The sequence below is a fragment of the Cebus imitator genome, unplaced genomic scaffold (genome assembly GCF_001604975.1).
Source record: "Cebus imitator isolate Cc_AM_T3 unplaced genomic scaffold, Cebus_imitator-1.0 Scaffold69, whole genome shotgun sequence".
NCBI classification, from domain to species: Eukaryota; Metazoa; Chordata; class Mammalia; order Primates; family Cebidae; genus Cebus; species Cebus imitator.
The window spans coordinates 5,396,185-5,411,646 of record NW_016107384.1 but is presented as its reverse complement, the minus strand read 5'-3'; positions in this window follow the sequence as shown (position 1 = coordinate 5,411,646).

Genomic DNA, 15,462 nt, shown 5'->3' with positions numbered 1-15,462 from the left:
GAGATGGAGTCCACCCTGTTGCCCAGGCTGGAGTTCAGTGGCATGATCTCAGCTCACTGCAACCTCTCCCTCCTGGGTTCAAGCGATTCTTCTGTGTCAGCATCTCCAGTAACTGGGATTACAGGCACCCGTCACCACACCTGGGTAATTTTTGTGTTTTGAATACAGATGGGGTTTCACCATGTTGGTCAGGCTGGTCTCAAACTCCTGACCTCAGCTGATCTGCCTGCCTTGGCCTCCCAAAGTGCTGGGATTATAGGTGTGAGCCACCATGCCTGGCTGGGTCCCCATTCTTTCTATAATCTCATGATGGTGTTCACTGGGGTTTGGGTCTTCATTTTGAAGACTCCCATGGATGCAAGTTAAATAACTTTGCATGCCTTTTCTCCTATTAATCAGTTGTCCTGTTGTCTGATTTTTCAGCAACCTTTAGCAAGACCCTTGCCCTTCACAAGAGCATTGAGAAAATATGAAGAGATTATTATTATATGCTGTTGCTTTTGTTTGTTCCTATGGTTTGTTTTCTTTTTTTGTGGGGGAGGGGTAAGAGGAGATAAGGTGAAGAGGAGTAAAAAGTTCAATATAGAATGTCAATTTGCAGTATTTACTGATTATTCCAGGAAATAAAAATCCTCCTGCTTATTATTTAAAAATACAGCCCTGAATGTGTGTCCCACATTCCTACAATGAATAACAGCTGCATTAGCATTCAAAAAAAAAATCCTGGCTATTGGATTTCTATGGTGAAGGATTGTTTCAATAGACCTCACTTTGCTTTTTGAGACTATTTGCAATTTTGTTAAACTTTTAGATCACCAGCACCAAATTATTTCTGGTTCAACTGGGCAAAGCTGGGAATAAACCTAGGTTCTATTTTGCATATACATACTATGTAGACACCTAATTATGTAGCCAGTGCAAAGATATGGTATATGGTTTTTCATTTTATAAGCAGTCAGGTATGTCAAGCTTATTTGTAATAAGAAAAGGTATTTCATTTCAAAACTTAAGGTCACTAAGATAATACTGTTACAGTGTGCATAAAATTCAGATAAAATTTATGTACTTACAAATATGCTTACAAACCAAATGAAAGCTTAGAATGAGCTGCAGTAGTAGCTGTAATAACACAGGTAGTTTGTGTGTTCACTGAGAGCATTCTGTTCACAAGGTTGGAAACACTGAAAGAATCATGGAGTAGAAAAAGAGCCCCGTGGGAGTCTTCTCCAGTTGTTACCGGTGATGTGAACTTGGGCAAATCAAACTCTGAGGTTCAGTTTTCTCATCTAAAAGGCAAGGGGGAGAATATTAAATAATCACTAAAGTATCCTTTACTACAAACTACCATAATTTCTTTTAAAAAATTATTTCTCATTTAGGAAGAAACAAGGAAAAATGTGTGGTATGAAGTATGAACTTTATTGTATCACAGAAAATTATGAACTTTTCCTTGGAGTCACCCCTTTTTCAAACACCTTAATCAATGTATAAGCAATGTAAATAAACTGTACATAAAGTATACAGCTAAAAAAGTTTTGACTTTTTTATATGTCTATGAAATCATCACCAAAATTGCAATAATGAGCATAATCATTTATTTAACATTTCCTCATGCCCTCATGCCCTTTATATAAACCCACTTTTCTCCTTGTCTTCCTCCTGTCCCATGCCCATGTAACAGCTGATTTTTCTGTTGCTGTAGTTAAGTTAGCGTTCTATGTAATTTTCTATAAATGTGATCATACAGTGTGTGAACTTTTGGGGGGGAGGCATCTGGCTGCTATTACTAGGGATGTTATTTTGAGATTCATTAGGTTGTTGCATGTATCAATAGTTTACTTGTTTATATTTCCATTATTCCATTGTAGAATATACCACCTAGACATTTGCATGCTTCTAGTTTTTGTGTATAACAAAGCTGCTGTGAATAGTCCTACAAATGTCTTTGTTTGGGCATATTCTTTATCTTAGGTAACATATTCTTTATCTTAGCTAAATAGAGGAAATTGGTGGATATCTGGATTATATCATTTTTTTTTTTTTCCTCAGAAGCCGAAGTGACTTCCAATTGCTTAATTCAATCACATCGAGCTTTACTCTGATTCCCAAAATTGTCACGTAGGATCTCTGTCTCATCCCTACCTTCCACTCCAAGCTCACACACTATTCCCTCCAACCCTAAATTTGTATTCCTTTCCTAGTACCTACTGGTTTGTAATTTCTACTATGTAGTAGAAATGAAAAAAAAGTATTTATATTTCTTTAGCAAAGCAGAATTCACTGCCATATACAATTCACCAATGTCTACTTGCAAGCGATCAGACTGATACATTATTTTGCAGTATTTATCACTTCTGTCCATAAGAAGAGTATGTCCTCTCTATTTTCTAAAGCCCTGCTTAAAATACACTTCAGATCAGACAGGAATTTTGTTCATTTTAATGCACTCCTACCATTCCAGCAGTTTTTTGTGATTATATCTATCCACATGTAATTGTTTGTTCAAGAGATGCCTTAAGATGTTCTTAAGAAAGTACAGTATACGAGCATATATAAGATTATGATTGCTTTAATAAACTTGATTCACTACTGGATGCATTTAAATGTTGGGTTATATTTTCTGTAAGCTATAAAAGTTTAAACTAGAAAATATTGTTTTCAAGGGTATGAAGTTGCTGTGTACTTATAAATCAATGATTCTAAATAAATGAATTGCTTCAAAGACATGGAAGAATATAAACCTTAGTATAATTTAAAATATACAATAATTAATTTTTAATGTTCTTGGTATTATATGTTCTTTATAAAACTATTCTTGGATATTCATATTTGCCAAACACCTAGTGTAGGTATAGTTTTAAAAAATCTTCTGTAAATTCAGTCTATTCAGTACATTCAGGGATGATAGATTAAAATCACTGTGACATTAGGTGACTTCCTGGCTTTAAGTTCACTGAGTGTGTGCATTAACATAGAGAGTACAGAAAACGTTAAGAAGAGAGGTGGACTTGCTTCATCCTATAGGATTCAGGGAAGACTTCCAGTAGATGACACTTACAGTGCGTTTTGGAGGAAAAATAGATGTTAGATAGTGGAGAAAGGTGAGCATTCCGAAAACAGCAAGAAACATATATGCAGATGCCTGAATATGGAAAATTTGAAAAATTGCTAATATTCAGTACTGCGGGGGCAAAAGATGCATATGGGGTTATGGGGCTAGATATGCCCAGAAAGTTGGGTAATGGCCAGATCATGAAGAGCTTTATAAATTGTACCACATATTTTGGCCTTTATTCTATAGGCAATGGAATCTTGCTTGCAGTATAGTTTCTGTAGGTACATTATGGAAGAAAAAACTCAGAGCCTTCTTTGTATATAATGGGCAAAGGCAGTATTTAAAGAATTAACTCCAGCCTCCTCTTATAAGAAGAGTGTTGATAAATCGGGATCTTAACTGACTGCAGTTTTTTTCTGAGTTCCTCAGATTTTGTTGCTTCGAAAATACTTTTATCTTGTTTTCAAAGATCCAAAGCATAGAATTGTTTACTTGCTTCTAGTAGTTTTTTTCCCCTTCACAGATTGTTCCTGTCTTTGAATGTGCCTTTTGAAATGGTGTTTTCTAATTTGATTTTCAGGAGTAAGGCCCTGAGCATGAAAAACATGCATTTTTTTTTTTTCTTAAAAGCAACTGAGCTTTCCTTCTTTCCTGATGCACGCAGACAGTTTCAGAATGTATCAACACTGAGAGTCATTTACAGTTAAAAGTTTTTTTTGATCTTTGGCAAGTCCTAGAGGCAAAAGGAGATTGATGTTGTATGTCATTCCCAGCATCATAATGGAGGAAGGATTTGTAACTCTGATGAGTGTTTTAGTCAAAATTTGAGAGAAACTTGCAACTTTGGCTACATCTGTGCAGTACAACAGGGAGGAATCAAAAAGCAGAAAGGACTTGAAGCAGGGATTCAGAGAAACAGTGTTTGCCTAAGGTACAGTGGGGAAGGGAGCATTGAGTGCTTCTAAATTTTTTAAATCCATGAAATTTTAAAACAATGTTTTACGTAATTATAGAATTATTTTCTTGAAGTTTTTTTGCTGGGAGTGGGATGCAAAGTCATGGAGACTAATAAATTATGAGTTGCAACTCTCAGGGAATGAAGAGTAGAAACTTTTTGGTTTTATTTGTACAAATGTAAGGGGTATAACTGCAGTTATATGAATATATGGTGATAAAATTGCACTTATACCCCTTAAATTTATGAGGGTATATATTGAAGGTACATCATTCATTACCTTAATGATGTTCATTGTATCCATTAAGTAATTTCTCATCATCCATTTCCCTCTCTCTCCCCTTCCAAGTCTCCACTGTCTATCATTCCACACTCTATGCCTATATGTACACATTATTTAGGTCCCACTTAGAAGTGAGAATGTGTGGTATTTGTCTTTCCCTTTCTGAGTTGTTAGACTAAGGATAATGGTCTTCAGTTCCATCTGTGTTGCTGTCAAAGACATGATTTTATCCTTTTTAATAGCTGAATAATATTCCATTAAGTACATATAGCATATTTCAGTTTTCCAATCATCTGTTGATGGATACTTAGGTTGAATCCATATCTTTGCTATTATGAGTAGTGCAATGATAAACGTGAATGCAGATTTTTAAAATATATAATAATTTCTTCTCTGGATAACTAGCAATAGGATTTCTGGATCAAATGGCAGTTTTATTTTTAGTTCTATGGAGAACAGTATCTCCATACTGTTTTCCAGAGAGGTTGTACTAATTTATATTTCCACCAAAATTAACCCTTGTCTCTGCATCCTTCTCTGATCCCCTGCATCATCTGTTACTTTTTGTCTTTTTAACAATAGTCACTCTGACTGGTGGCAGATGGCATCTCATTATAGTTTTAAATTGCTTCTCTCTGATGATAGTGATATTTAGCATTTTAAACAATGTTTCTTGGCTGTTTGTATGTCTTCTTTTGAAAAGTGTCTGTTCATGTCTTTTGCTCACTTTTAAATGGTATTGTTTTTATCTTGATTTAAGTTTTTATAGACTCGTGATATTAGTCCTTTGTCAATGCATAGTTTGCAAATAGTTTCTCACATTCCGTAGGTTGTTTGTTTACTCCGTTATTTCTTTTGCTGTGCAGAAACTCTTTAGTTTAATTAGGTCCCGTTTGTCTATTTTTGTTTTTGTTGCATTTGCTTTTGAGGTCTTAGTCACAGATTCTTTGCCTAGCTCAATGTCCAGAAGAAATTTTTCCTAGGTTTTCTTCTGGAATTTTTATAGTTTGAGGTCTTACATGGATTAAGTCTTTAATCCATCTTGAGTTAATTTTTATATATGGTGAGAGGTAGGTGTCCAATTCCATTCTTTGGCATATGGCTACCTAGTTTTCCCAGCACTATTTATTGAATAGGACATCTTTTCTCCGTTGTTTATTTTTGTTGACTTTGTTGAAGATGAGTTGGTTGTAGGTGTGTGGCCGTATTTCTGGGTCCTCTATTCTGTTCCATTGGTTTATGGGTCTATTTCTGTACCAGTATAATGCTGCTTTGGCTACTATAACTGTGTGATATAGTTTGAAGTTGGATACTTTGATGCTTCCAGCTTTTTTTGTTTGTTTGTTTTTCTTTGGCTATTCAGGCTTTTTTTTTTTTATTCCATATGAATTTTAGAATTGTTTTTTTTTCTAATTCTGTGAAAAATGTGAAAAATGTTATTGGTAACTTGATAAGAATTACACTGAATATGTAGCTTGCTTTGGGCAATATAGTTATTTTAATGATATTCTTCCAATCCAGGAAGATGGGATATATTTTCATTTGTTTGTATCATCTATAATTTCTTTCATTTGTGTTTTATAGTGCTCCTTTTAGAGGTCTTTCACTTCCCTGGTTATATTTACTCCTAGATATTTTGTGTGTGTGTGTGTGTGTGTGTGTGTGTGTGTATGTGTGTGTGTGTGCGCGTGCGTGTGTCATTGGTAAATGAAATTTAGTTCTAGATTTGGTTCTCTAGTTTGAGCATTGTTTATAAATGCAACGAATTTTCGCACATTAATTTGGTATCCTGAAACTTTACTGAAGGTATTTATTAGGTCTAGAAGTCTTTTGAAGGAATCTTTAGGGTTTTCTAGGTATGTGACCGTGTCATCAGCAAACAAACATAATTTTTTCTCTTTTCACATTTAGATGCCTTATGTTTCTTTCTCTTGCTTGCTTTCTATGGCTAGGACTTCTAGTACTATGTTGAATAGGAGCGGTGAGTTTCTTTTTCACAAAACACACATTCCAATACTTTTTATATTTTTTTAACCAAGAGCACATATTACTTTCCTTATATACATTGTATATCAACTGTTTCTTTTACCTCTAGCAGTTTTCATTATATGTACAACTACTATTTTAACCCTTAATCTTAATGACCCTTAATTTTCAGAGAAAAACCTAGTGTTACTTAGTTTAATATAACATGATTTTAGTATTTTAAATTACTACAGAGAATTTTGAAACTAGTTTTATTTATCAAATTATTAAACTCTCATGAACTTGAAAAGTATTTGGGCTAGTTGTTTAAGATGTGGATGATAAAGCCAAACTCAGTAAAATTTTTAAAGAGATTTATTTTGAGCCATATATAAGTGACCATGACCTGAGGCACAGTCTCAAAAGGTCTTGAGAACATGTACCTAAGATGTTTGGGTTACAGCTTGGTTTTATATGTTTTAGGGAGACTTAAGACATCAATCAGCTTATATGAGATATATGCTGGTTCAGTATGGAAAAACAGAACAACTTGAAGCAGCAGCTTATAGGTCATAGGTGTATTCAAAGATTTTATAATTGGAAATTGGTTGAAAGAGTTGTTACTATCTGAAAACCTGGAATCAATAGAAAGGATTGTCTAGGTTAAGATAATGGGTTATAGAAACCAAGGTTTTCATTATGTTGATGAAGTCTATTATGTGGTCATCATTTTAGAGACGATAGATGGCAAATGTTTTCTGTTCAGATCTTTGCAATGTGCTAGACTCTCAGTTAATATATTCAGGATCGGGAGGGACTGGAATAGGAAAGCTCTAGTTATGTTAATACAGATTCTTTGTATTATTATTATTTTTGAGACAATCTTGCTCTGTTACCTTTGCCTCCCAGATTCTAGTGACTGTTCTGCCTCAGCCTCCCAAGTAGTTGGGATTATAGGTGTCTGTTACCACGCCCAGCTAATTTTTTGTAATTTTTAGTAGCGATGGGGTTTCACCATGTTGGCCAGGCTGGTCTTGAGCTCCTGACCTCAGGTGATCCACCTGCCTTGGCCTCCCAAAGTGCTGAGATTACAGGGGTGAGCCACCTTGCTGGCCAACACACATTCTTTACAAATGCAAATTTCTCCCACAAAACCAGGGCCATTTCAAGATACAGCAAAGAAACATATTTTAAGGGTAACATATTTTAAATTCCTTCTCTATCTGTCATGTGATGTTGTTACGGAGTCAGATTGGAAAGTAAGCTACATTATACAGGGTTAAATCAAACTCTTCTGATGAAATTTTATGGTTTGTAGGGCATGACTCCCCAGGTCCCTTAGATAGGAATTTGATCAAGAGGGAAAAAGGGTCAGAATTTAGTCCTCAGTGAATACTCATTTAAGTTAATTTGGTACAGTGTGTAGATAATATATAAATACATGGATAGACATATGTGTATACATACAAGACATATTACATATACATATACACACAAAAACTTTAATGTTTTGAAGAATTTTAACCATAAGACAAAACTCACTAGTTTACAGTTGGATTTAAACTGTGCCTTTGTATATAGAAAGAGTTGATCTGGAGAAGGTTTAACTGAGCTATAGAGAAAATGGGCAGTGAATTTGCGTCTTGAAGTAAGAGAGAAAATTTAAGCTTTTCCAAGAAGTTTGGGTGTGTTACAGAAAGATTAAAAGTAGATGTCAAGGTAACTTGAAATCATAAGATTCTCCTATAGAATTTTCTAAAGAGATCAATTTCATTTAGATAGTTAGCTTTTAATTTTATCTCTTCAAATGGACCACTGAGCTCAGGGGGAGCTCACACTGAAACCTGGTTCTCCCAAAAAAGAGAAATACCAGGGGGACTGGTTGTGCAATGCTTTCACCGTACACTTCACTACAGAGATGCTCTGCTGAGGCTGTTGGGCAACCTGACACCAATCAGCCCACTCTTGGATCAGCCTGTCTCTCATGGGAATTTTATCTTTCAGTGGTGAGCCTTTCCATTGTCTCCAGTTGCCCCAAACCATACTTTTCTCATTCAAACATGTAAAGAAATGAGTAGTCACCTGTAGTAATAATGATTTGCTCTAAACAATTGTCATCAGCCCCTCTAAAACTGTATATCCTACCTATTACGTATACCAAGGACAAGTTTTCTCATAATGCAAAGTAATTTCTGGTATGCTTGGAAGGCAAAGAAATTAGGTAACACAATGTAGATCAGAGCACAGCTTTAGGCCTAAGAAGAATCTGCTCATAACTCTTGAAACTCCACAGGAAAGCAAAGAAACATCTCCTGTTTCCAAAAGGGTGACAGGTACCTTTGTTCCCAAGTCCCTCAAGAGGCCTGAGTCATTGGACATCAGGATCTTTTTACATGGAAGGAGGAGAAAAGAGGAGTAAAAGTAAATAGGATAAAAGTTTTTAAAAAGAAAGTTAACAGAAGTACCAAGAAAGTGTGGTTTTTTTTCGAAAAAAAAAATTACTGAAAAAAATTCCAAAAACAGTATCCAAAGAGAAAAAACAGAGAGGCCTTACAAATATATATGTGTATATGCATATATATGTATGTATATGGCTTAGATATCAGCTTTTAGTTAAGCTGGCTTCTACGAAAGAGCTCCTACAAAATCCTTTCAAATCTCTTATTACCATATTTTAGCAGGGACAAACAGCTGATATTTCCTAAGTCCCACAAATAGCATACCAAAAGGGATTTATTCCTGATTAGGAAGGGAACCCATGCCACAGTGGAAATTTTAACTACTAGACCACAAAATGGAGCAGTCTTCGTTCTTAATCCTGAATGGAATCTAAAGGGGACAGTTTGAGGATAACCATTTTAGGTTAGATTTTTGTTCTTTAACATAGTCAGGAGAATTTTAAGGCTGGCTATGGCACTATGATGTGTCCTCTTTTTAATTTGATCCTCCCATCAATTGTTTGGAATAAGAGATGCCTAAAATGTGTGTGTGTGTGTGTGTGTGTGTGTGTGTGTGTGTGTGTGTGTAATTTACGAATTTTAGTCTAACTCAAAGGATCTATTATTTGGGCATTGTAACTAGAATTTTCAATGTACTTACTTCTAGTAGTGACTCAATCTCATAACCCTTTTCATAGAAAGCACAGGTGGTAATTTTTTAGATTTAGAATATGTTTTTACCACATAAGCAAAAGGTGTTTTTGGAGAGGGCATGGAGTAGGCAGTCCCCATGATTCCCCCAAAATTCACTCTCAGAAATAGATTCCAAAGAAAACAAAAGCCCCGTTAGGATGAGTCCTTTTAGAATAAAACTCTCCTAAGAGCTTGACATGTTCAGAAAGAAAAATGTGTTTTGTACTCCAAATCTTTCAGACTGGCTGCCTGATGTTACCTGAAATGTCATGCCATCTGGATGGCAGAGACCAAGAGAGTATCCACACTTAGTTACAAGTTAAGCTCTCAAGGACATAAAATATGAGAGGAGACCTTCATCTGGTTATTTTAGGGACCCACAGCAATGTTTGTCTTAACAGACACTCATGTAGTCTGAACACTAAAACTGATTAGTCTACAGGGCTAGCTCAAACAGTGGGATTATAGGGATTCTAGGCCTTTGTATTACCCTGTACTACCCCTCTTTATACATAACACCACAGAAAGACAAAGACAAAGGAAAACAACAACAAAAAGGCTGTTTCTGTGGTGAAAAGAATCAAACAATATGAATATTTATACCACAAAGTACCAAAAGCACACTGGAGTCACTATACCTCAAAACTAGTCACACAAATCCTTTTTTCCACTTAATCAAAACCTTTAGACAAAACAATGATTTTTACCATCCACTCAATGGGATTTCACAGAGAAAGTCTGGGAGCCTAATTTTTAAGTTTGCTACCTTTGCTGGCTTGTTAGGCTCCTAGGGTCTTTTCACTGTGGCCTTCAAAAGATCAGAATGGCTTTGGAGGTACCCTTCTTGTTGTACCATAACTGTGGGAGCCAACAGAGAGCTTTCCTTTTGGTCTTCTGAAGCCTCACTGAAAAATCACTGACATGAGACACATTGTTTAATAGAATACAAGGCATACAAATTTATATAATATGTATACACAGCAGCCTTCAGAATGAAGATTCCACCTTCTATTTTTGATGTAAACCTTTAACTCTATAAACTTGCCCTTAGCACTACTTCTGCTGCATCCCAAAGGTTTTGTTATATTGTGTTTCTGTTTTCACTTATTTCAAAATTTTTAAAATTTGCATCTTAATTTCTTTATTGACCTAATGATTATTTAGGAGCATATTGCTTTATGTATTTGTATAGTTTCTGGAGTTCCTCTTGGTATTGATAGTTCTATTCCATTGTAGTCTGAGAAGTTATTTGAAATGATTTCAAATTTCAGAAATTTCTCAAGACTTGTTTTGTGGCCTAAGACAATTGTCTGCCTTGGAGAATGTTCTGTGGACTGATGAAAAAGATGTATATTCTGTAGTTGTTGGGTAGAATGTTCTCTAAGCGGCTGTCAGGTCTATTTGGTTGAAAGTCCAATTTAAGTTCAATGTTTCTTTGTTGATCTTCTGTCTCAGTAGTCTGTCTAGTGCAGTGAGTGGGGTGTTGATGTTCCTTATTATTGTTGTATTGCCAGCTATCTCTTTCATTAGGTCTAGTAATATTTGTTTTATGAATTTGGGTGCTCCAGTGTTGGGTGCATATATATTTAGAATTGTTATATCTACTTGTTGATTTGATTCATTTATCATTATATAATAACCTTCTTTATCATTTTTTAACTGTTTGTGATCTAAAGTTTATTTTATCTGACACAAGTATACCTCTGCTGCTAGCTTGTGTTTTCTGTTTGCATAGAATATCTTTTTAATTTTAGTCTAAATGTCCCTATAGACACAATGTGAGTTTCTTGTAAGTGGCGTATCATTGGCTCATGTTTTTAAAATCCATTCTGTCAATACATGCCTTTTAAATAGAGCATGTAATTCATTTATTTTCAAGGTAAATATTGATATGTGTGGTATTTTTTGCTGTCATATTCTTGTTATCTAGTTGTTCTATAAATTCTTTTCTGTGTTGGTCTTTGTGCTGTGGTAAAATATTTTCATGTTGCCGGTTGATTCCTCTGTCTTCCTCCTTTGTACGATAGTTTTATATGACCTGTGAGTTTTATACTTTTGTGTGTTTTTATTATAGCAAATGTCAACCTTTCTTTTCCATGTTTAGTACTCCTTTGAGCATTTCTTGCAGGACTGGTCTGGTGGTGATGAATTATCTCAGTGTTTGCTTGTCTGGGAAAGATTTTATTTATCCTTCATTTGTAAAGCTTAATCTGGATGAATAAAAAATTCTTGGTTGAGTTTTTTTGTTTGTTTCTTTCAGCACTTTGAAAATTTCACTCCATTCTTTTCTGGCTTGTGAAGTTTCTGCTGAGAAGTCTTCAGGGGTTTCCTTTATAGGTGATTAAATGCTTTTCTCCTACTAATTTTAGAATGCTTTCCTTCAGATTGTCTTTAGCCAGTCTGATGACCACATGACATGTTGAAATAAATTTTGCAGTTTATTTCCTGGGTATTGCTGAGCCTTCTCTATTTGAATGTCTAAATCTCTTCCTAGGCTAGGAACATTTTTGTTGATTGTTTTCTCCTCTTCTTTTTTTTTTTTTGAAATGGAGTCTCGCTCTGTCACAGAGGCTGGAGTGCAGTGATGCAATCTTGGTTCACTGCAACTGCCACCTCCTGGGTTCAAGTAATTCTTCTATCTCAGCCTCCGAAGTAACTGGAACTACAGGCGCACACCATCATGCCTGGCTAATTTTTGTATTTTTAGTAGAGATGGGGTTTCACTGTGTTAGCCAGGATGGTCTCGATTTTCTGAACTCATGATCCACCCACCTCAGCATACCAAAGTGCTAGGATTACAGGCATGAGCCACTGTGCCCAGTTGATTATTTTCTTAAATATTTTTCTGGACTTTTTTCATCTCTTCAGGATTACTGATAATTACTAAAGTTGGTCCCTTTGTGTATTCCTATACATCTTGGAAGCCTTATTTATTTTAAAATTATATTTTCTTTATTATTGTCTGACAGAATTAACTCAAATGACCTATTTTCAATTTATAAATTTTTTTTCTTTTGCTTGTTCTAGTCTGTTGCTTAAGCTTTCAATGCATTTTGCAATTCCTTCAATGAATTTTTCATTTATATGTTCTGTTTTTATATGAAAGATATCTATCTCCTTGGTAAATTTCTCATTCATATTCTGAATTCATTTTTTTTTTAAAAAGTCTCCTATTTATTTTTGGAGACAGAGTCTCACTCTATTGCCAAGGCTAGAGTGCACTGGCATGATTATAGCTTGCTGCAATCTCAAACCTGGGCTTAAGCAGTCTTCCCATTTCAGCCTCCTGAGCAGCTAGGCCTATAGGCATGTGCCATCATGCCTGGATGATGATTATTATTATTTGTTTTGTAAAGGCAAGGTCTCTCTCTGTTACCCTGCCTGGTCTTGAAATTATTGCCTCAAGCAGTCCTCCTGCCTTGGCCCCCCAAAATGCTAGGATTACATGTGTGAGCTACTATACCCTGCCTTAAAATCAATATTCTGAATTCATTATCTGGCATTTTGAGGATTTCTTTGGTTAGGATTCATTGCTAGAGAATTAATTTGTTCTTTGTGAGTGTCATAATACATTGCCATGCTTTCTGTATCTTTATTTAGATTTCTGTGCATCTGGAAAAACTGTTACTCCTTCTTATTTTAAATTTACTTTCATTGGGGAAGGACCTTTTTTCTTGAGGATGGGACTATGATGTATTTTGAGTAGGGCCATTTGGCTTTGCTTCTCAGTGCATTTGGTGACAAAGATCCTGTATAATTTTCTTGGTTCTGTATAGCTTTAGTGTGGTGACTTTCTCAAGTTCTGGTGATAGTATGGTGTGCCAAGCAAGTAAGAGAACTCATGACCTCCTGAGTAGTTGGGGTGGCATGGGTGATGGTGGTAGCAGGAGCAACAAGAAGCTTATCTTTTTCCCAAGCACTGTGTACTGTGTCAGTGATGCTGTAACAGACTATGCAGGCTAACCTACAGACAAGTAGATGACACTTGTAAGTAAAACCGAGCATTGGTGATGGTAGTAGATTCACGTCTGACCTCTGTTAAGCTGTAGAAGTGTTCAGGTGTCCCTGGTGATGAAATGGACCGTGAAATTCTCAGTGGTCTTTCCTGGTGGATGGGCCATGAAATGCTCAGTGGTCTTTAACCATTCTCTGTCTTGGGATGGTGGGTGAAGCTGGGAAGAGCTGGACTGGTCAACCCTGCACTTGGGCCCCCCAGTAGCAGGCACAAGTGCTGACCCTGAAAAGGATAGGGAACAGCCTTTAGACTGCTGGAGAGATGACTGGGCAAGGAGCAGAGCAACTGCGGCACCAAGGTCTCAGCATGGGGAAGGAGAAGCAGTCCTAGCACCACAGCCTTGCAAGCAGAAGGGGGAAATGATTTCCTCTGACTCCCATAATTGGCAGAGTTTATTCCCTTGTTTTGACTGTGGCAGCTAGTCAGGACAGTTCGTTTATCACTGCAGTTTGCTTCCAGTTCACAAAACTATTCCAAGATGTAAACCTTGCTGCTGGGTCAACACCATGCCTCTCTAGCAACTCTCCCACTTCTCTAATCCTGTGATGGGGGGATGCCCAATCCCTACACTAGCAGCTGGAGCTCACACCACATTTGTGTCTCAGGTCTGGCTGCAGGAGCCCCTTTTTTGCTCCAGTCCCAGATCTCTAATCTATAGCCTATGTCTCCCTCATGCCAATGGCTGCCACTGCTGTTAGCTCCCAGGATGGCATACAGCTTGCTATGAAATAGGATCAAGAATGTTATCCTTCTGTAAGTGCCCAGGTCTTGAAATGTATGTAGAATACTTCCCTGAGCCACTCCTCCTGTAGCTCCTGACCTCTTCTTAAGTTAGATCCAGGGCTTGGAAGAATCAAGGTGTTCTCCTATAGCCTGGACTGCATGGTTCCCCAGCAGGGAAGCGGATTTCAAAGACACTCACCCTTTCTTGTACTGGGGAGTCACTCATGGTTTTCAGCCAGACCTGGACATACAGTCTGCCCACTGACCTTCTCTTTCTCAGTACCTAACATTTTCTTTGGCTTTTTCATTGAACTCCTATGTTCCTTCTTGAATAAAAGTTTAAAATGTGAAACTCTACACACTATTTGTGTCTTCTAAGTGGATGATGCTTGCAGGGATAACCTTTAGTCTGCTGATATAGTTTGGATATGTGTTCCTGCTCAAATTTCATATTGAAATGTAGTCCTCAATGTTGAAAGAAGGGCCTGGTGGGAGGTGATTGGATCACGGGGATGAATTTCTCATGAATGGCTTAGCACCACCCTCTGTGGTACTGTTCTTGTGGCAGTGAGTTCTCATGAGTTCTGGTTGTCTGAAAGTGTGTAGCATTTCCCCCTCACTCTTTTGCTCCTGCTCTGGCCATGTGTCATGTCTGCTCCTCCTTTGCCTTCGTGATTGTAAGTTTCCGGAGGCATCCCCAGAAGCCATGCAATGCCAGCATCATGCTTCCTCTACAGCCTGCAGAACTGTAAGCCAATTAAACCTCTTTTCTTTAGAAATTACCCAGTCTCAGGTGTTTCTTTATAGCAATGCAAAAATGACCTAATGTAGAAAATTAGTACTGAGGAGTGGGGCATTGCTATAAATACCTGAAGATGTGAAAGCAACTTTGAAACTGGGGAATGGGCAGAAGCTGGAAGAGTTTGGAGAGCTAAGAGACATGATGATAAGAAAAGTTTGAAACTCCCTGGAGACCAGTTAAATGGTTGTGACCAAAATGCCAATAATGATATGCTGATAGTCATATGGACAATAAAGTCTAGGCTTCCAGAGTCTATATGGAAATGAGAAACTTATTAACAACTGGTGCAAAGGTCACAAACGTTATGTCTTAGAAGAGCTTGGATAGATTGTGTTTATGCCCTAGGGATATGTGGAAATTTGAACTTGAGAGTGATGACCTAGAGTATCTGGTGGAAGAAATTTCTAAGTAGCAAAGTGTTCGACAAGTGGTGTGCCTGCCTCTAATATCCTATCTCAGATGCAAGAGCAAAGCAATGACTTAAAGTTGAAATTTATATATAAGGAGAAGCTGAGCATAAGTTTGGGAAATTT